Source organism: Myotis brandtii, unplaced genomic scaffold (assembly GCF_000412655.1).
Source record: "Myotis brandtii unplaced genomic scaffold, ASM41265v1 scaffold461, whole genome shotgun sequence".
Classification (NCBI taxonomy): domain Eukaryota; kingdom Metazoa; phylum Chordata; class Mammalia; order Chiroptera; family Vespertilionidae; genus Myotis; species Myotis brandtii.
Window position 1 is genome coordinate 309,772 of NW_005367626.1, and position 20,085 is coordinate 329,856.

Genomic DNA, 20,085 nt, shown 5'->3' on the forward strand with positions numbered 1-20,085 from the left:
AAATGGACTGTTAAAAGTTTGCACCGGAAACCAAGTGGTTTGGTTTTTTCAGTGCAGTTGTTGCCTAGCCTGGGGCTGAGCACACTGGGCCAGGGCCACATCTGGTGCATCTGCTTTTGTACATCAAGTTTGATTAGAACATAACCATGCCATTTGTTGATATATTGTCTATGGTTGTCTTCCAGCCATGATGGCAAAGTTAAAGAGTTGTGACACATCATACAGCTTACACGGCAGCCCTTTACACGAAAGGTTTCCCGACTGCCAATTTAGGGAAACACAGGCCCTGCTCATGCATGGGGCTTGCACAGCACAGACAGACCGTCACCACGTTCCCCATCGGAGGCACCACGAGCCAGGGCAGTGCCTGAGTGAGTGAGTGAGTGAGTGAGTGAATGAATGATGAGTGAGATGAGTGAGTTGAGTGAATGAATGAGTAAATAAATGAGTGAGTGAATGAATGAAGATCCCAGTTGCACAAGGATCCTTCCTCCTCCTTTGGGCACCCAGAGGACATGACAGTCATTGTGCCCAGTTAGGGTAGAAAGTAGATTTCTATTGTTGTTTTTCACTATTTGCAAAATAAGCTTTCTCACTAGCTTGTCATTATTAGCCACAGCTGTGTTTCCTGGGAATGAGGTGGGATTTGACTGGGAGGCAGCTGGGGGCAAGAGAAGGGCCGGCTATCTTGTCCTAACCTAGCCGTGCACCCAGGGAATGTTAAAGCCTAGAGAGCAGGAATGAAAAGCAGCCCCTGCAGCAATCCACCCCGGAGATTAGGCTCCAGCCAGAAGAATGTGCTGATAGAGTTCCAAATAATCGGATTAGCCTCAGCCAGAGTGTACTAATGCCCCTCTTTCTAAGACCGAAACATTTCAATTTAGCAGTTTGCTAATGCCGGGACCCTTTTGTGGATCTCCTCTTTGGTCTGCCAGCCTCTTGAATTCCAATTTTGATTAGAATTACCTTGCATGGCCGCCGCCTGAAATCCTGGAGTCTAGTCTCAGGGATGTGACCCTTTTTGATAGCAAGTCACAGGTGACAGCTCACCTTCAGGCCAGCTGCTCCGAGGGCCACAAAGGGCCTCTCAGTGCAGATTATTAGGAGCCTGACTACATGTTTGCTAAGTTGCTTTAAAAGGCAAGATCTCGTTGGGAACGTGCATTCAGAGTAGAGGACAAATGTCTCTCATCAGACCCGGTCTTGTTTGGTGGAGGGTGTTAGGACTAAAGAACCTGGAGTGGAGGAGGAGCGGTATGCTTCTGAGGGAGGAAAGCTTTCAGACTTACAGTCTTGCCCTGTGAGCCCTCAGCTCTGGATAAATGAACAACCAGAAGCTGCACACAACAGCTGGCCAGTGTCCCGTAACCGGCCCTGCGGAAGACGGGGCGCCACTGTTTGTAGGCTGTCATTACTGGCACTAGCGTGGTCAGAATCATCACATATCCTACATAAAGGGTCCTTCAACACCACTTTGCTCAATATACTCATATTATAGATGAGTAAACTAAAGCTCATATCCCTGAAGGTGAGATGACTTCTTATAGCCAAGATGAGAATTAGTGATCTTAAACCAACCTTTTTGCCCCTTTAGCACACTGATAGCGTGGTCAGAATCATCACATTTCCTACTGGGAAGGGTCCTTCAACACCACCTTGCTCAATATACTCATATTATAGATGAGTAAACTGAAGCTCATATCCCTGAAGGTGAGATGACTTCTTACAGCCAAGATGAGAATTCCTGATCTTAAACCAACCTTTTTGCCCCTTTAGCACACTGCCTCTCTATATTATAAGGACTCTTTCAACCTCAGAAGCTTGATTCAAACTGAACTAGAAAGGAAGGAAGGAAGGAAGGAAGGAAGGAAGGAAGAAAGAAAGAAAGAAAGAAAGAAAGAAAGAAAGAAAGAAAGAAAGAAAGAAAGAAAGAAAGAAATTGATGCCCTTATTTGACTGAAAGTTGCCTGCGGTTCTGGAGTTCAGGCAAGGCTGGATCCAGGTGTAGAGGTGGTGTCATCTGTATTCTATCTCGCTCCATCTCTCTGTTCTGCTTTATTCTGTGTTGGCTTCCTTCTCAGACGGGCTTCTTTACAAACTTCCAGGTTAGCTGCCTCGGTAGAGAGTGCCTCCTTCCAGAGATGTGTGTGAAGGCCGAGGACGGTGCTCGCCGGCTCTGATCAGCCTCACCTGATTACGTGCTCATCCCTGAGTCTGTCGCTGCGGTTGGGATGTCACAATCATGTCCACTCCTGAAGCCGCAGGGACAGAGAATGGCAATGGGTGGTTCCCCAAAGAAAAGTCAGGGTACTGTTCCCAGAGGGAGGGATGGGAGAGGCTGGGAGCAAAGGCCAAATATCCACGCTGCTCCCGCCAAGTCTGTCTCTGCAGCTTGTCTTCCTTTCTGGATTTGGGGTGTTATCCTGGTTTGGATGCTTCTCGTTCAGGTTCTCCTTCTCGCTCACTCCCCTTGACCAGCTGAGAGGTTTCCTTCAAGTCTCCCTCTCACCCCAGTGTAGCTGCACTTTCCCTTCCACCCTGAGCGGCACCTTTCATCTCCCCCACCCCCCCCACCCCCACCGGTCAGACCAGCTCTCATCCACGGTGCTGTCCAGGTCCCGAACTTTTTCTGTTCACACCTGCTTTCTCGCTTTTCTACTTCTCCCACCTGTTGCTGAGCCCCTCCCTTCCTCCCTTCGTTCTTCACAAATCCTTCCAGCTAATCAGCTGAATTTCTGGAGGGCTCTTATCTGTCAGCACTTAAAGACAGCTCTCCCATGAGTGTACAGGTTTAGTCTTATTTACATATAATAACAACATAGTACTTAAATGCGCTTTATGTAATGTGATGTGGTACTTCACAGTTTGCATCTCATTTATTCTTCACATTAATCCTGCAAAGTAGGCAATGGCCCCATTTGTCAAGTTAAAAAAACAACAACAACAAAAAGCCCTCAGAGAGTTTAAGGGTGCCTAAGGGTTCGCTGGGAAGCCAGGACGGGAGCTGGGAGGGGGCAGATCCAGGATATAAACAGCAAGGCCAGCCAACCACACAGATGCCTAAGGGAGAAGCTAATCTCAGACAGTAGTTCTCAAACCAGGATGATGTTGCTCCCCCTAGGGGTGGAGGCATTTGGCAGTGCCTGGGGACATGTTTAAGTGGGGGGGGGGGACAGTTGCTGGCGTCTATCAAGCAAAAATCAGAGATGCTGCTCAAACATCCACCAGAGCACAGGCCCACCCGCCCACCCGCCCCCGCACCCCAACAAGGAATGACCTGGCCCCCAGGTGTCATTAGTGCTGAGGTTGAGAAAGCCTGGCTTAGGTGTTTCCATCTGCGGCCCCTCTGACCTCAGCCAAGAGCCCCCAAATCAGCCATCAGGGTGTTGCCTCTGTATGGGCAGGGGGTGGGAATGTACAGGCCTGTGTCCAGGGAGCCGCCTCCTCCTGCTGTCCATCTGGCTTTCACACAACCAGAGTGGCCCGGGCTTCGGCCTGTGCTCACGGTTACTGAACGGAAAGACGGAGCAGATGCATAGCTCCAGGGCTGTGGGGTCCCCTGGAGTGTGGAGACAGAGGAGGGAGACATGGTGATGGGGGAGCAGAAGGGTAAGGAGGAGGAAGGAGGAAGAAGGGAGAGCGGGAAGGGTGTCTGGACTGGGGTGGAAGGAGAAGAACATGAAGGAGGAGAAACGGGCCGGCACGCAGCTCCTGCAAGCTTCAGGGAGTGCGATGTTAATGGGAGTCTAATTAAGTCAGAAGCAGTTCCCATTATTCACACTCTGCTCCAGCGGCTTCTGAGCCCACACGCTTTACTACACTCGGGAGGCTCAGCTGGTGGCGGTGACTACGGACCCGTATCCACCGCGGAGAGAAGGGGGGCCCCTGGCTCCCAGCCTCGGGCCCTTCCTGTCCTGTTTCCCCACAGTGTGCGGAGTAGTGGTGGTCGTGGGGTCCCTGGAGGGGTGACTGTTGATGAATTTTGGGGGGGCTGAGAAGCCCAGGGAGCCATGTTCATCCAGAGACACATTTCAAGCTGATGACCTTCTCCATCCAACCGATGGCCCAGTGAAAAGGACGGGCCTCGCCCGTGGCTTTGTGACGTGTGCAGCAAGCCCTGCTGGGACCTCAGGAGAAGGGGGACAAGTGCACATGGAGGCCTCACACTCAGGTGTCACCTGACCTAGACCCTCTGGCCACGGAAGGCAGAGGGGAGATCCTGGGCTCCTGTGGATCCTCTCAGCCCAGGGCCCTGTCTCCTTGGGGAGCAGTCTCCCAGCATCAAGGTTCGCACAGGCGCCAGGGCAGTGAGGACCTGGGGCAGACCGGGCTCTGTGACCTACTGAGTGACCTGAGTGACGGGGGGCGGGGGGTGGGAAGGGACTTTCATGGAAATCATGGCCTTGGGGGAGGAGCTTCCAGCAGGAGTGGTGGTGAGGGAGAGAATTTTGAGTAAACGGAGCCACAAGGAGACTGAGTGAGAGGAGTAATGGGAGGAAGAGCTGGAAGGGCTCACTGAGCCCATAAGTGCAGGGACTTAAGTGTCAACTCAAAGATGAGTGTCCAGTATTGTGCAGTTCATAGGAAACTGTGACAGGTTTTAGGGAAGAGAAGTGTGATGTGATTAGAGTCCTGGATGAGAGATGAGTGTGTGGGGACAGGAAGGGGGGTAGGGAAGGGCGGGGCATCCTGCCTGGATCTTCATGTTCTGCTTGGGGTTTTAAGAATGCCCAATAAAGCCCTAACCGGTTTGGCTCAGTGGCTAGAGCGTCGGCCTGTGGACTGAAGGGTCCCAGGTTCGATTCTGGTCAAGGGCATGTACCTTGGTTGCGGGCACATCCCCAGTAGGGGGTTTGCAGGAGGCAGCTGATCGATGTTTCTCTCTCATTGATGTTTCTAACTCTCTGTCCCTCTACCTTCCTCTCTGTAAAAAATCAATAAAACATATTTTTTTAAAAAAGAATGCCCAATAAATGAGTGATGAGTAGTATGAAATGCTGAAAGGCCACAGAAGGTTGAGGGTACAGGTTCCAGATGTTTTATTATTGGATTAGGGTCTAATTGTACCCATCATTGCAAGAGCATTGAGTTGAAGGGACCCAGACACTGACTCATGAAAACCATTCTTGGGTTGACCAGCAAGCTGCCTGAGCCTCGGTGATACCCAGAAGATGATCTGGTTTGGGAGTCAGAAAGACCTCAGGCTTGTCTCAGCTCTCCCATTCCTAACAGTGGCATTCCTGCAGGTAGACCGTTTAACCCTTCTGAGCCACAGTTTGTCATCTATAAATTAGGATGAAAGGTACCCACTCCCACCATGGGTGCCTTTCAAGGTGGTTGTGGGAGTGGAGGCGTAGACGTGCCTGGCATACACCATGGTGCACAGGAGGCTCAGTACATATCATGTGTTCTCTCCACCCTCACCATTTGCAGCACACCTCCCTGTGCATCAAGACTTGGTGACCCTTCACCAGGTGGCCCTTCACCTGGTGATAGGTCCCTGCAAGGGCAGCCTCCTCTCTAGGCCCTGCTGCACCCCCTCCCCAAATCAGACTCTAGCTCAGGGTTTCTTTGTGTTCAGGCAGCCTTGGGGTTCCCAAGCCTCCTCACTCCCCCTCTTCCTTGTGCTTCTGTATTGTCACACACAGTGAACTTTTCCCCACAGGCCTCCATTCCTGCCTATTGTCTTTCATCCCAGTCTCTCTCAGCAATGCCCACCTCGATCACAGAATTCTGTCGTTGAGAGGAAGGGAAGTTGGAGGCCAGCCTGTCTCCCCCCAGCCACCTTCTGGCAAGTGAGGACCTTTTCCTGATCCCCCAAACGCTAACATCGATTTAATATTTTTATGAATGTAAAGAGTGTGCAAAAAGCTTGGGCTTTGCTGAGTTCAGGAACCCTCACTCATCAATACGGCAGGCCAGCTCCTGATCACTGTGGCCGCTTGGCTGTCAGCTACATATGATTGCTGAAGGGAAAGAGCAACTGCTACTTGTCAGCTCTCTCTCCCTCCCTCCCTCACTCCCTTCCTCCCTCCCTCCATCTCCACCTGCTGAAAACTCCATGGTTCAAGAGAAGCCACCCACCAGTCCTTCACCTCAGACCCATCATTGGGGGGCCAGGCATAGGGGTGCCTTGCAGAGAGGCACCTTAGGTCTGGGGATTTCCAGCCTCACCAACCTCAGAGCCCTGGGCTCCTCCCCCACACCAGGCAGCTGACAGCTCACAGGGCACGTGTCCCTCCATGATCTGGCCTTGGGGATTCTGTCAGGCTATAGAATATAAAGAAAACAATGTTTCACTACACAAAAAAGTCATTTTAAAATGTTTCCTTTACTGAATTCTGTTCTCCATTTTATTTTTCTCCCTACTCATTCTTTTTTTGTACTAATTTCTCATTTGAGACAAAATGATTTCACCAGAGAGGTGGGGTGAAGTGTGGTAATTAGGAAATACCAGGGAAGTCAGGCTGCGCCACAGGAGGCGGGGTCCTCCTTCCATCCTCATGACTGTGGCCCCTGCAGCAAGAATCCCTCTGAGAATTAAGTGAGCATGTTTGGCTCATATGTTCTGGGTTCCTATTCTCTCAGTCCCTTTGACTGCTCCCTCATCCCCTCCTCAGGTTTGATTAATTTGCTTGAGTAGCTCATAGAACTCAAACATTTTACTTACCAGATTACCAATCTATAATAATAAAAGTGTAATATGCTAATTAGACTTGTCAGCGGAACGACCTTCCAGATGTCATTCTGGATGTCCTTCTGGACGAAGTGCCGTGGTGGGGGCCAAGGCAGAGGTGGTTAGGGGTGATCAGGCAGGCAAGCAAGCAGTTAGGGGCAGTAAGGCAGGCAGGCGAGCAGTTAGGGGCGATCAGGCAGGCAGGAGAGTGGTAGGATCCAGGGATCCCTGTGGGATCGGGCAGTTGGACATCCCCCAAGGGGTCCCGGATTGCAAAAGGGTGCAGGCCAGGCTGAGGTACATCTCTCCACGCCCCCATGCACGAATTTTGTGCACTGGGCCTCTAGTTTATTATAAAATGATATGAGGCAGTACTAGACTGATGGAAGAGATGCACTGGGAAAGGGTGGGGAAAGGGACCAGGGCTCCCATGCCCCCTGAGCAGTCCCCTCTCCCACACCTCCACCTGCTCACCAAGGAGGATGCTCTGCCAACCCCTCTTGGGTGTTTATGAGGCTTCATTACACAGACACAATGGGTTAAGTCACATCCCAGGAAAGGCAGCTCAGTCTATGAGCAGGCAACTGATTCAACCTGCGCTCCCTCCCCTCCTAGTAGGTCAGGGGGCTGAGATTGAACTTTCCAATTCCCAAATCACAAGATTGGTTCTCCAGGCAACCAACCTCCAATTTTAGGTGAGGTCCAAAAGTCATCGCATTCACATAACAAAAGACACCTTTATCACTCTCCTCTCAGGAAATTCTGGGGTTTAGGAGCTCTGTGCCAGAAAAAAGGGAAGAAGGCCAAATATATATTTCCTATTGTAAATCACTGTATCACAGAGGGACGTGGAGACGGCTGAGCAGGTGATGGGCTCGCCTGGCATCAGTGTCAGGCTAAGCCGTGGTGCTCGGCCATGGTTGTGCACTAGAATCATCTGTGGAGCTTTGAAAACTCTCTGTCCTCAGGCTGAAGTCTTGATAAATTAGACAGAAATGTCTGGAGTTGGGAGCCAGTCGCTGACATTGTGCAAAGCATCCAGTATGCAGCCAGACTGAGGACCATGGGTTAAGGATGACGAGGGTGACCAGCCATGCCCAGGAAAGAGGTGTTCCCTGGGACACGGGAGCTCAGGGCTAGACCAGGAAAGGTCTGGGCAAGGTGGAATGAGCGGGTCACCCTGCCTCTAGTGGACCTCAGGGTGGAAGCATCTAGTTCAGTGGTTCTCAACCTTCTGGCCCTTTAAATACAGTTCCTCATGTTGTGACCCCCAACCATAAAATTATTTTCGTTGCTACTTCATAACTGTAATGTTGCTACTGTTATGAATCGTAATGTAAATATCTGATATGCAGGATGGTCTTAGGCGACCCCTGTGAAAGGGTCGTTCGACCGCCAAAGGGGTCGCGACCCACAGGTTGAGAACCGCTGATCTAGTCTATGGTCAATCTTTGGGGTTTATTAATCAAGCCGCAGCCTGAGCCAGGAGTCAGACAGAGCCAGGCTCCATCACTTATTAGCCGTGTGACCTTGGGCAAGCTGACTTCTCTACAAAGCACTTCATTACCTTCCCTCCTCCTTTCATTCTCCCTTCCCGGGGCATAGACTGAGCTGCCTTTCCTGGGCTGTGTTCTCCAGCAGTGGGTCCAGATGGAAACAGTTCCACAGAGGCCAGGAGAATGAGGATTCTCCATAGGTTGCCAGAAAAGCATAGCAACTGGGAAAGAGGTGGGGGAGAGGAGGTCTGCCCACGCCAGGGCAGTGGCTGGCCTGGGTGTGTGCCTTACGCCATCATGCACTCCTCTCGCTCCTTCCAATGCTGGTTAGGAGACGTTAGCAAAGGGGAGCCCTGTGTCCAGGATCTTTCCTCCGGCCTCCTCTTAGGGCAGCTCCCTACCTCTCCATCCCTAGCCTTGCCCCTAGCCTAGCCATGTCCTATGAAGACTGGCAGACTGCAAGGAATTTGAACTACCTCCCACTGTTCCTGACCTGACTGTGGCCACCGCAGCATCCCTCTGAGAATTAAGTGAGCATGTTGGCTCATATGTTCCAGGTTCTCATTCTCTCGTCCCTTTAGTTTCACACCACCAGGGGGTTGATTTGTGTATGAAATGTGTAACAGTTGTGTTGCTCTGGCTGCAGTCCAGACTTTTAAATCACACAGTTAGAAGTTGAGGGAGAGAAGTGTCAGTTATTAAGGAAGGATGCATCTGGAAGATTGCTGGAACTCTCTCCCAGGGCACCTCTTTCACATCTGGTCCATGGCCCCACTCAGCCAGAACAGCCTGAAGTTATGACTGGAAGTCCATGTATCCATTCATCCATCCATCCATCCACCCATGTATCCATCCATCCATCCATTCACCCATGTATTCATCCATCCATCCATTCATCCATCCATCCCATAAGGGTTACTTGATGGCCTACTATGCACCAGAAATGACCTGCTTCCTGCCATTCTGGAACAAAACCTACGATTTTCTAGGTGTCATCTCTTAGGAACTGACTGAATCTCCCTATTTGCCAAGAAAGGGTTCTAACCTGGTGAGATTTCCGGGTCTAGAGAAAGGTGCCCCTTCTTTTACCACTGTTTTTCTCCCAACCAATCCTCTGTCACCTGGAACTCCTTCAACACCCTTCAGTCCATCACTGATGAGACTTAAGAGCAAGCTCTCTAAGAGTCACTTGATTTGGATTCACTATAGAAAAAAATTAACCAGTAATTGCCCCAGCCTAGGGGTGTAAACTCAAACACTGTGAGAGCAAGGCATAGAATGGGGTGAAGTGGGACAGGTGGAATACACTAAGGAGTGGTGGGGATTGTGGCAGACTGGAAAACATAGTCCCATTTAAAGGAGCGAGCCAATTGTTGGCTTTCCTCCAATCATTTCCATGTGGGAATGCAGATCCTGTGTATCTTATCACTTTTCAAGAGAAGTCAGGAATCCAGGTTTTGTTATAACTTGCTAACTTTTAAAACAATGAAGGCTGAAGGAACACCTTTGTAGGCCACATTCAGTTTGCACGCCACCTCCTGTAACTATACACTGAACCATAGACTTGCGCAGGGAGGAGCCTAGGACCCCTGTCCTAAGCCAGGTCTTGCCACAGGACCTTGTCTGATAGGATGCCCTGGGCCTTGACCTGGGGAGAAGAAGAGACAGGAGTGTCCTGGGCAAAGGAAATGGATGAAGAACAGGAACCTACCGTCATGGGACACCAGCGTGGCCATGTTCTGAGATTGCCTCTGGAAATTCTCGTATCTCAGCTGTCATTTTCAAGTGCCCTGATGCCCATCAAGCCTGGGGCTGGGAGGAATGTGATCTGATTTATGGGTTAAAACAATCACTTTGACTGCTGTCAGGAGAAAGTGGGGCTGTGGCAGGTCCAAGTGAAAACAGGAGGAGCGCTGAGTGGGCGGCTGTGCAGGTGCAAGCACCCACGGGTAGCTGGGGCTCAGGTGCGTCGGCTGAGGGGCTGGGCCGCCAGGCAGCCGGGAAGCTTTCCCACACACTGCAGGCTGCCGGCCCAGAATACAACAGCAAATGATTTGATCTGATTTATGGGTTAAAACAATCACTCTGACTGCTGTCAGGAGAAAGCGGGGCTGTGGCAGGTCCAAGTGAAAACAGGAGGAGTGCTGAGTGGGCGGCTGTGCAGGTGCAAGCACCCACGGGTAGCTGGGGCTCAGGTGCGTCGGCTGAGGGGCTGGGCCGCCAGGCAGCCGGGAAGCTTTCCCACACACTGCAGGCTGCCGGCCCAGAATACAACAGCAAATGTATCAAACCACCCGTGAAAACGCCACTTCAGGAACCAATAAGACCTTATCAAACATGTGTCCTAAGTCTTTCCCTTAATCCCGAAGCTGGCCACATCGTCACCAGTCACATTCCCACAACCTTGAGCTCTCTGGCCTGTTGAGCTCCTCACTCCTCCTAAGGTCCAAGCACCCCCTGGGTTTCTGTGTCCTTAAAGTGCTGTTGAAGTGCACTTCTCCTGCTAGCTTGCAGCACAAGCCACTGAGTACATCTGCTCCCAGCCTGGGCTTTGAATCCTTAGGAACAGGTATTGGGCTTTATTTCTTTATATATTCATCCCTGCCCTTCCATTCATACATCCATCCCATAAGGGTTACTTGATGGAAGTGCTTAATGAACACAGTGTTTGTAGAAGGAAAAGAAGAAGGGAGTGGGGATGAGGGGCGAGGGACTCGCATAGCAGGTCATCATTCGCCTTTTCCCATTTCTCTCCCACACAGTGGAACCCACGGTGGTACGTACTGAGGAAGCCAGAGCTCTCACACTAAATGTGAGGTGATTAAGGCTCACCCAAGGGGCACATCTTCCCTTAGATTCTTCCCTGATGGCCCCACCCTCCCTGAGTTGACCCCTCCTTCCCCTGCCCCCCTAACATCCTCCACACACCCCCATCCACCCTTTCTCACACACTATTACAATCTGTGTGAGTTCCCATCTCCTGAGGGCAGGCCTGAATCTCTACCACAAGTTGCAAGAGAGAGAATGGGCAATGTAATGGGGGAAAGAAAAAGAAAAGAACAAGAAGGGGGAAGGGAGGAGGAGCGGGGAGGAGCCTGGGTTGTGGGGCCAGACAGACCTGGGTTGGAATTCCTGCTCAAGCTCATAACCAAAGTGTAACCTGCAGGACTCACTCTACCCTCTGAGCTGCATCCCCGTGTCTATAAAGGATTGACGTGAGGATTCCATGAGGTGATGAGTCTCAAGCGCTTAGCACAGAGCCTGGCTTGGTCACTCAACACATGCTTGTTATTTTTACTTCGTTGTCATTATTATCATGGAGAGGGACAAAGGGAAGGAGGGGTGGATGTTGCAGTCACACTACCCTGCCGCACAGCATGCTCTGTGGTGGGACCCCTTGGCAGCCACACGTGGGCTCGCTTCCTAGAGATGCACAACTAACCTCTAACCAGCTGAGCTTCTTTCCTGAAAGGAAGGACAAGGATGCAAAGCCCAGGGTCTGCCCTGGAGCAGGGATATCAGGGCGTAGGATTCAAGGCATCGCAGACCTGGGAGAGACTCGGACCTGGACCTGAGGGGAGTGGGAGGGGCAGCTTTATCCATCCTGGGTGGGGCTAGCACTGGGCAGAAAGGGGCCACCTGGGAACTGGCTGGGGAGCACCGTTGTCCCCTCTTTGAGGACCTTTCGTCCCCTCTAAAGTACTTCTGCACATACCCCCACAAACACACACAAGCATCAACTTCTACTTCACACCCCCACCAGTCCCAGCTAGCTCTACCTCCTCTAGGCCCTGACAGGCTCCATAGCAAAGCACTGCCAGCTAGGCAGCACTTCAAAGCTGGTGGTGTGCACCGCGGTGTTAATGCTGCTAAGACCCTGTACTCCCAGTGCCTTAGGAGGGACCAATGTCTTATACTAGTCCCTGCTAAATCACACTACAAACATTTATAAGATGTCTGTGCAGTGGGAGACCAAGGCGGAGAGTTGGGCAGGTGAGCCCAGACACGGGGAATCTGCCCTAATGCCACACGCACAATCGTCCCCTCCTGCCCTCTAGCCCCATTCCCTCACAGATTGCATCCTAAAGTGGCCCGCAAGCCCCTCCTGACCTGCAGGGGGTAGCAGAAGAGGCAGCTTGGAAATCAGCCTTGTCAAGCCCCAAAATATTTAGCTGTGGAGGAAGGTTATGAGGCTGCACAACTCCAGGGGGCGCTCTTCACATTGTAGTCTCTGTGAATGGAGCTCCTGTCTGCAATGGTGCATGCACAGCCCGTGCTCATCTGCAGCAGCCCTAGGTGAAGGGACCTGGGAACTCTGGTCAACTGCCCAACTTTATAGGCAAGTAAGGTTCCATAGTAGTGTCAGGTGGAGCCATACCACATGTTCCCTGGTTTGTTCAAAAGGCCAACCCTTCCTTTGTGCACAGCAAAGATATATACACAGGTAGTCTCTGGCCCAGGTGTGTGTGTGTGTGTGTGTGTGTGTGTGCACGCGCATACATTGGATATGTCTGATATGGCATCCAATAAGCACATGTGGCAATTTAAACTTAAATTATTTCAAATGAAATAAAAGTAAACTTTCATTTCCCTAGCTGCACCAGCCACACAAAGTGTTCAGTAGCTGCAGGTGGCTTCTCGCTGTCATATTGGAATTTCCGTTACCTCAAAGTTTTTCTGGGTGAACATAGCTGTGCTATAGATTATACTCGAGTCTACAGGGATACTGGGAGGCAAGGCAAAAAGATGTGCTTTCATCTCTTTTATTTTTAAGGTGTACAGTGTGCCAAGCTATGCGGTAAGCACTTTGAATGTATGACCTCCTCAGTCCTCACAGTTGTGTGTGTGGTGCTCTCATCAATCCCTTTCACAGGTGAACCCAGCACAGTTCAGGAACTTGGCGTGACCACACAGCCTGAGTGGTGAGCCACGTCCCCAACCCAGGTCTCTTTACCTTCGGAGTCTGGTACTTACTGGGCTCCACTCTTCCGACGGACGGAAAAGGATACAGACTCAGGTGCTGCTACAGAGCGGAGCCCGCACACTGGGGCTATTTTCAAGATGGCAAAGACAATGAAAGGGCTCAGAGCCAATTACAGGAATGAGTGAGGCTTGTTTGGTACTAGAAGTGAAAAGACTGATTTAATCCCTGGGAATGGGAGACGGCTATGCTGACAGTATGTGGGTGCTAAAAGCCAGAGAAGTGATGACACATGGAGCACAGAGAACTTGCTGGTCACAAGCGGGTGCTTCCTGAGCACTAAGCAGTGGAGAAGGTGGCAGCTGCCACCGAGAGATAGTCACAGGGACGCTTCCCCTTACACACCCTTCATAGCGCAGTGGAGCAAAAGGGACCTTGTTCCCTCTCCTAACGGTGGAAAAGGAAAGGAAACGGGAAGGAAAGAGAGACAGTGATGGTAGAGGAATAGCGTGTCCCCTGGCCAATGGTTGGACAATTCCTTGGTGCCAAATCACTTTGCTTTTCCCTGTTTCCACATTGGCATTTTTTGAGGTTCCTCTACTTGAGCCTCAGGAACAAAGGGAAAGGCTGAAATGTTTGGTGCTCGAACTCTGCAGAAACTCAGTTCAGCCACACTGACATGAAGTTGCCGATGGTTAGGCCAAAGGACCTTCTATTTGTCAAGCACTGAGTTGGGATATTGGGGTTTCCAATGTCATCTCTTGCTTCAAGGAGAACACAGTAGTTTACTTCTAAGCCTGATAAGTCTGCCCTGAGCAGAACTAGCTACCTGGGATGAGTTTGGGTATAGAGCCAGGTCTCAAGGTGACTAATTGCTGGGTTTCAGGATCTATTCTTTGGGGGTGACTGTGGGGTCTGGGTAGATGGGTGGTTGGGGAGTTGGATTACCTTTGTTCAACCATTTATTTTTTTGTTCATTTATCCTTTAGCAAAACGTGTTATTAAAACTTACCTGCATTTCCCTTGTTAAGAGCTGGAAGGTGTTTAGAGGTCAATTTAGCCAGCTCCTTCAAATACAGATGGAGAAATGGGGACCTAGAGAAGTTAAGTGACATGTTCAAGATCACCCAGCTACTTTATTGCAGAGCCAGGGCTAGACCCCAAGGCTGACAGCACCGAGGTTTCATGCAGCTCTCACCGTGCAGGGTGATGTCCTTTGCCTAGTAGCTGGGGCTGGGAACTTAATCACCAAATGACACTTAAAGCACAAACAGGCTGCTGTGTGGTCCATGTCAACCCCTGGATTTCTCCAGCAGGGCTGGAGTGTGGGGTGGGGCTGCGCCAAGTGTCTAGATGGAGAAGAGCCTTTGACCCTGGGGATACCACTGAGGTTCCTACAGAATGTGGCCCCACTGCCCTCACTGCCTTCCCCGCATTGTTCCTGCTCCTCAGCCTGATGGCCAGTCCTCCTCCTGTCATCTCTGTGGTCTGCCTGCTCACTTCCTCCCCTCGGAGCCAGCCTCTGAGACAATTCCCAAAAGCTCTTTGAGGTTCCCTAAGCCTTTTGCCCTTGGAGATGTAATAAGGCTCTGTATGTTATTGTCAAATGTAACACAAATGGCTGGATTTGAATTGATGATGTTTGTCACTGACACCTGCTCTCTGTACCCTATGTTCTGTGTAGGAATGTGTACCCAATGTAGCCAGCACTCCCGCGCTGTTACCTGTATTCTATGTGTATTCCTGTGCTCTGTCAGTCTCTGTACTCTCTGTACAAGTATGTTCACGTGTATGCACGCTGCAACCTCTGATGTCTGTCTCTGTGTGTATTTAACCTTGTACCAATGTTCACAATATAATAAAAGCAGAACCAAAAGAATACACCCCTTCTGGCGATTTTTAAACCTAGGGGAGGTGCTCACTTACCCGGGGTGGATGGGTAATTACCGAAAGGCAGTAGGTTGGAAAAAATTATTTCTCAATGATCTAGGAAGGATCCATGAGCCTCGGCCCTCTACTGAAGGTAGGCACATGAGAGGAGGAAGAGGAAAGCTGACTCCACGGGCCTTGCATGTCATTCCTTCTAGTCCAGGGTGTTCTGCATGAAACCTCACAGCAGGCATGAGACAGCTGTTAGTCAGCTAAGTCTCCTGGTGGGGAAGCTCCACGGTCCCCAGTCTTTGGTAGAATTCTTAAGCCTCTCTGCAAAATTTCTCCTTGAAAAATACTCTTTCATCATGAGGAAGAGACTCTCCATCCCTCCTGTTGGGCCCTTCTGCTTGATCATGGAAGCCCAGGGAACTTAATCCACTTAGGACAGACTTGCCTCAAGGTTTTGACCCAGTTCTGCCTTGGCTGGAGGTTTGAAGGCACAGAGAAGGAAACTGTCTCTCCAATCACATGATGAGCCCAGATAGGAAAGGAGAGGGTTGCTGCAGGAAGGGACATGGGAGAATTCCTGGGAAACTCAACCCAGAGGCCTACTAGCTTCTGGGGAGCTGAAACTTGAGCTGAAACTTCAGAGGGGATGCCACAAATAACACACTGATGGGAGGAGGGCAGGAGACACAGGATTGAAATGGAGCTGGTGGTCCCAGATTTGCAATACCACTGACCGTAGCAGGGGGCAGAAGACCTCATTGAGAAGGTAAACCCAGCACCTGTGTCCCAAGAAGCACCCAGGGTTTTGTAGAAGTGTTTAGCTGATATGTGTCTGACCTTGCCTTTGAGCTGTCCTTGTCCTTACTGGCCAGTGCCAATCCGGGATTCCTGGGACTGGGCTCCAAACTTCTGGCCTACCTAGGACTGCTATGCTTTAGCAAAGCCTCCTTTCTCAGAGGTTGGGCATATCTGAGCAGAACCTGTCTTCTTGTGTTGTCGGGAGAAATTTTCCAGCACTTTCAGAAAGTCCAGGCAATTCTGCTTCTCTCCTTTTTCCTCCAGAAAGGAGTTTACAATTATTATTCTCCTCTAAACAGTGGGCTTACCTCCTACGATTCTGGCCTCCCACACTGCAGCCCTTCGGAGAAGTCCTTGCCAGGACCATCCCTCTTGAGCATGCCTGTGTTCATGAATGAGTTCCAGAAATGGAAGTCTCCCTTCCACTGGCCTTGTAGAGATAGACATGGAGGAGGATGTAACCCCGAGGACTCCAGACACATGCTTTAGTGGAGGAAGACCCCAGAGTGCCTATCAGCTTTCTCCTAAGAGCCTTCCTACACTAGGTCTCCCTGGGTTGGCCATTGTAGACACAGTCTAGAATATAACGGACACACCGCCCTGGAAATCAGTCCTTACCTTCATGCAGAACCAGGCCATTGGCTCCCAAGGCCATGGGCTTCCCAGAACCATGGAAATGGTGGGAATGCAATGGGTAAGCAAAGAATGAGCGATGAATCAGACTAGATAACTGGGTTCTTTTTAAAAAATATATGTTTTATTGATTTTTAGAGAGAGAGGAAGGTAGAGAAAGAGAGAAAAACATCAATGAGATAGAAACGTCAATCAACTGCCTCCCGCATGACCCCCACTGGGGAAGAAGCCCACAACCCAGGCATGTGCCCCGACCAGGAATGGAACCAGTGACCTCCTGATTCATGGGTGGAAACTCAACCACTGAGCCACACCAGCCAGGCATAACTGGGTTCTTTTATGGCCATGTCAGCTCTGTAAAATAGAGTCCTAGATATGTCTTTAAAAATACATCTTCCTTATTTTCCCTAATCTCTTTCAACTAAAAAAATGTTATTCATTTAAACAACATTGAGCATCTTAGAGAACCCATGTGCTTGGTGGTGTGGGAAGCAAGGGACCCCAAAATAGTAGGATAAAGACTTTGCCTTCCAAAGATGATACAAAATCAAATGGAGAAGACACTGATACACAATATACTGATTGTGATGAGTTCTGGAAAAGCAGTGCAGTCTAAGGATGATGGAGAATTCAGGGAGGAAGAGGTTTATTCCAGGAAGAGGAACCTGGGAAAGCTCCCTTGAAGCTGTTTGATTGGGGATGGACTCAGGGAAGGATAACAGCCATCTCAGCTGCTTCATGACCAAGGGCCAGCTGCCTGGCAGATATCACAGGCAGAGGACAGTGTGATGAAGAGGAGAGGGTGGGTCTTTGGAGATGGTAGAACTGGGAAGAGTTTGATTCTTAATTGTAGTTATGGCATGAGAATTGGTCAGTCCTAGGATAGATTTCCACTGAAACAGGAGACAGAGAACAAAGTATATCCAGGGGATTATGTCCTCGAGTGAGACGCTCATATTCATAAAGCTGATGAGAACCCGCTCTGGGGGTGACACCTGAGGAAGTGATGGTGGCATCCTATTTCACCCCAAACACGACACCGCTGCTCCTTTTAGCTGCTGGCTCCCTGCATGTCTTCTCCCTTTTTCTCTTTCTGTCTTTACCTCCTTCTTGCTCGCTCTTTCCTCTCCTTTCTACATTCCTGTCTGTTATCACTTTGGGGAAATATAAAATCACAGAAGGAGTCTTTGATTTGGGTAGAGAGACCTGGATACCATACACAAGTAATTTAACATTAAACCACCCCTTTGGTCAGGGTCTCTTTTCTCCTCTGGAAAATAAATGCATCTTCCCGATTTTCCCTAACATCTCAAAACCATTCATGGTAACTAATCATATGAGATCAGTGTTTCTCTCTCTTCAAAAAAAAATCAGTTTTAAAACTGATTTTAAAACCTTTTTTAAAACAATAAGATTTCCTAATTTCTAATCATTAGCAGCCCGTTCAAGCTCATAATATTTTTATTCTCTTTGTATTTCTGTTTGAAACATAAGTTCAAATTCCACTTAGTTGTGACAAGATACACACGTCACCTCTCACATAGGGGAGACATGAGGCCAAAGGGCATGAGTTGGCCCAAGGATCCCAATGCTAACCACTAGCCAGTTGCCTGAATTTCCACCATCCGGGCACCTGCTTCTGGGCACACGGGGCGTAGCTTCATTCCTCCACCCTGAGGCTTTGGAGGTGGTGAGGTACAGTGAGAAAATAGTGGCCAGGAATTCAGGGTTTGATTCTCATTCTTGCTCTGAATGAGGATAGTGTGTGATAGGGGCAAATGCCTGAAGCTCTCTGAGACTCATCCCCCACATATTTTAAGATATAACGAATTTAGACCTGAATATCTCTAAGGCCCAGGTACCTGTGACCGAGTCCTCAGGTTCACCAGAGGTTGAGCCAGACCCTGCTGGCATCCTGCCACTGCCCCCCAGGCATGCCTCCATTGGGAGTGTCCACAGGTGAGAGCTCCATACAGATGGCCAACTGCATCTGGAGGGGAAGTTCCTTCTCTGCCTCCCTCCCCAGCTCTGCACTCTGTGGCTCCCTTTTTTTATTCATCCAGCAAATATTTACTGTTACTTATTATGCATCAGGCACTCTTCTAGGTACTAACAATGCAAACACAAGCAAGACAAATACGGTCCCTCCCCTCAAAGGGCTTGTCCTCTAGTGGGGGAAACAACTAATAACCAAGCACATAAAGGAGACAAATGCAGTTTGTGATCAGGGTCAGAGGCAACAGGATACAAGATCATGACCTGGCACACCCTTTAGTACAGTGGCTCTCAACCTTCTGGCCCTTTAAATACAGTTCCTCATGTTGTGACCCAACCATAAAATTATTTTCATTGCTACTTCATAACTGTAATGTTGCTACTGTTATGAATCATAATGTAAATATCTGATATGCAGGATGGTCTTAGGCGACCCCTGTGAAAGGGTCGTTCGACCGCCAAAGGGGCCACAACCCACAGGTTGAGAATGGCTGCTTTAGTAGGAGGTCAGAGAAGCCTTCCAAGGAAGGAAATGTGTGTTTGGGTGTAAGTGACAGGGAAGACTAAGCCTTGAGAAAGCCAAGCAGAGGACAGGTGGGAAGGAGCTTGCTGTGCTTGAAGAACAAAAGCTGGCTTGTTTGACAAAGAAGGAAAGAGGTGAGTTCAGAGAGGAAGACAGAGGCTAAAAGAGATTGGCTTTGTAAGCCAAGGTAAAGAGTGTTGGTGCTATTCTGAGCACAAGGAGAAGCCAGATGAGGATTCTGACCCTCCAAAAACGGGCTGGGTTTTACACGTAGAGCCCATGCTTTGTTTGAAAAGTTGGTGAGAAGGAGAGAGGAGAGTCAAAGATGAGTCTGAGTCTGTCCGAGCAACTGGATGAAAAGCAGGGGCTCTGGAGCTCATCCATCCTCCTCCCTCCCCAACTGAGCATCTCCAAGACAGCACGTACCACTCCACCCTTCCTGCATGCCCACTGCCCTCCCCAGTCCTCACACAGACACCCCTCCTCGGGGGAGGAAGAGAGAGAAAGAGAGAGGGGGGAAAGAGAGAGAGAGGGAGAGAGAGCGCCTTTCAGAGGATCTCCTACACTCCGTCTGACTCCTTACTGTTCAGGGGGGAATCTCTTTCCAGATGATCATATTTATTGAGTTTCAACAAAGCATTCATTTGTTTAGTATTATATTAATAGAGTCTAAATCAGTTTACTCTCATTTATGGGAATAATGAGCATTGGAGACAAAATTTTATACTTGATTGGAGAAATAACACTGTCTTGAATGTGGGAGTGCAGAAAGCATTCACTGACTGACTCTTGAAGGATAGGCAAGTGGGGGGAGAACTTCAGCCTCCAGGCCTACACAGCCTCAGTCTCCCAGATAATCCGGGTCCAGACAGCACGGTGTGAAACCTACTTTAGCTAAAGGCTTATACAGACCCTGGGCATGGACAGAGGAACCCTTTCATACTTTACCCCCAAGCTTATTAACAATCCCGAGTGGGAAACGGAATCTGAATGAATTCACTCAAAAATCATATATCCAGGCCTGGCTGGGTGGCTCAGTTGGTTGGAGAATTGTTCCATACACCAAAAGGTGGCAGGTTCAATTCCTAGTCAGGGCACATACCCAAGTTGTGGGTTTGATCCCTCTCTCTCTTCTTCCCTCCTTTTCTCCCTCCCTCCCTTC

The 20,085-nt window shown here is 49.8% G+C and overlaps 1 protein-coding gene across 1 annotated transcript in view; it reads left to right on the forward strand.

Moving 5' to 3' along the window:
* SHISA6 (shisa family member 6) overlaps positions 1 to 20,085 on the forward strand; it is a gene marked incomplete at its 5' end in the record, with an annotated part of 294,035 nt that overhangs the window by 228,598 nt on the left and 45,352 nt on the right. The gene's annotated exons all lie outside the window — the stretch shown is intronic.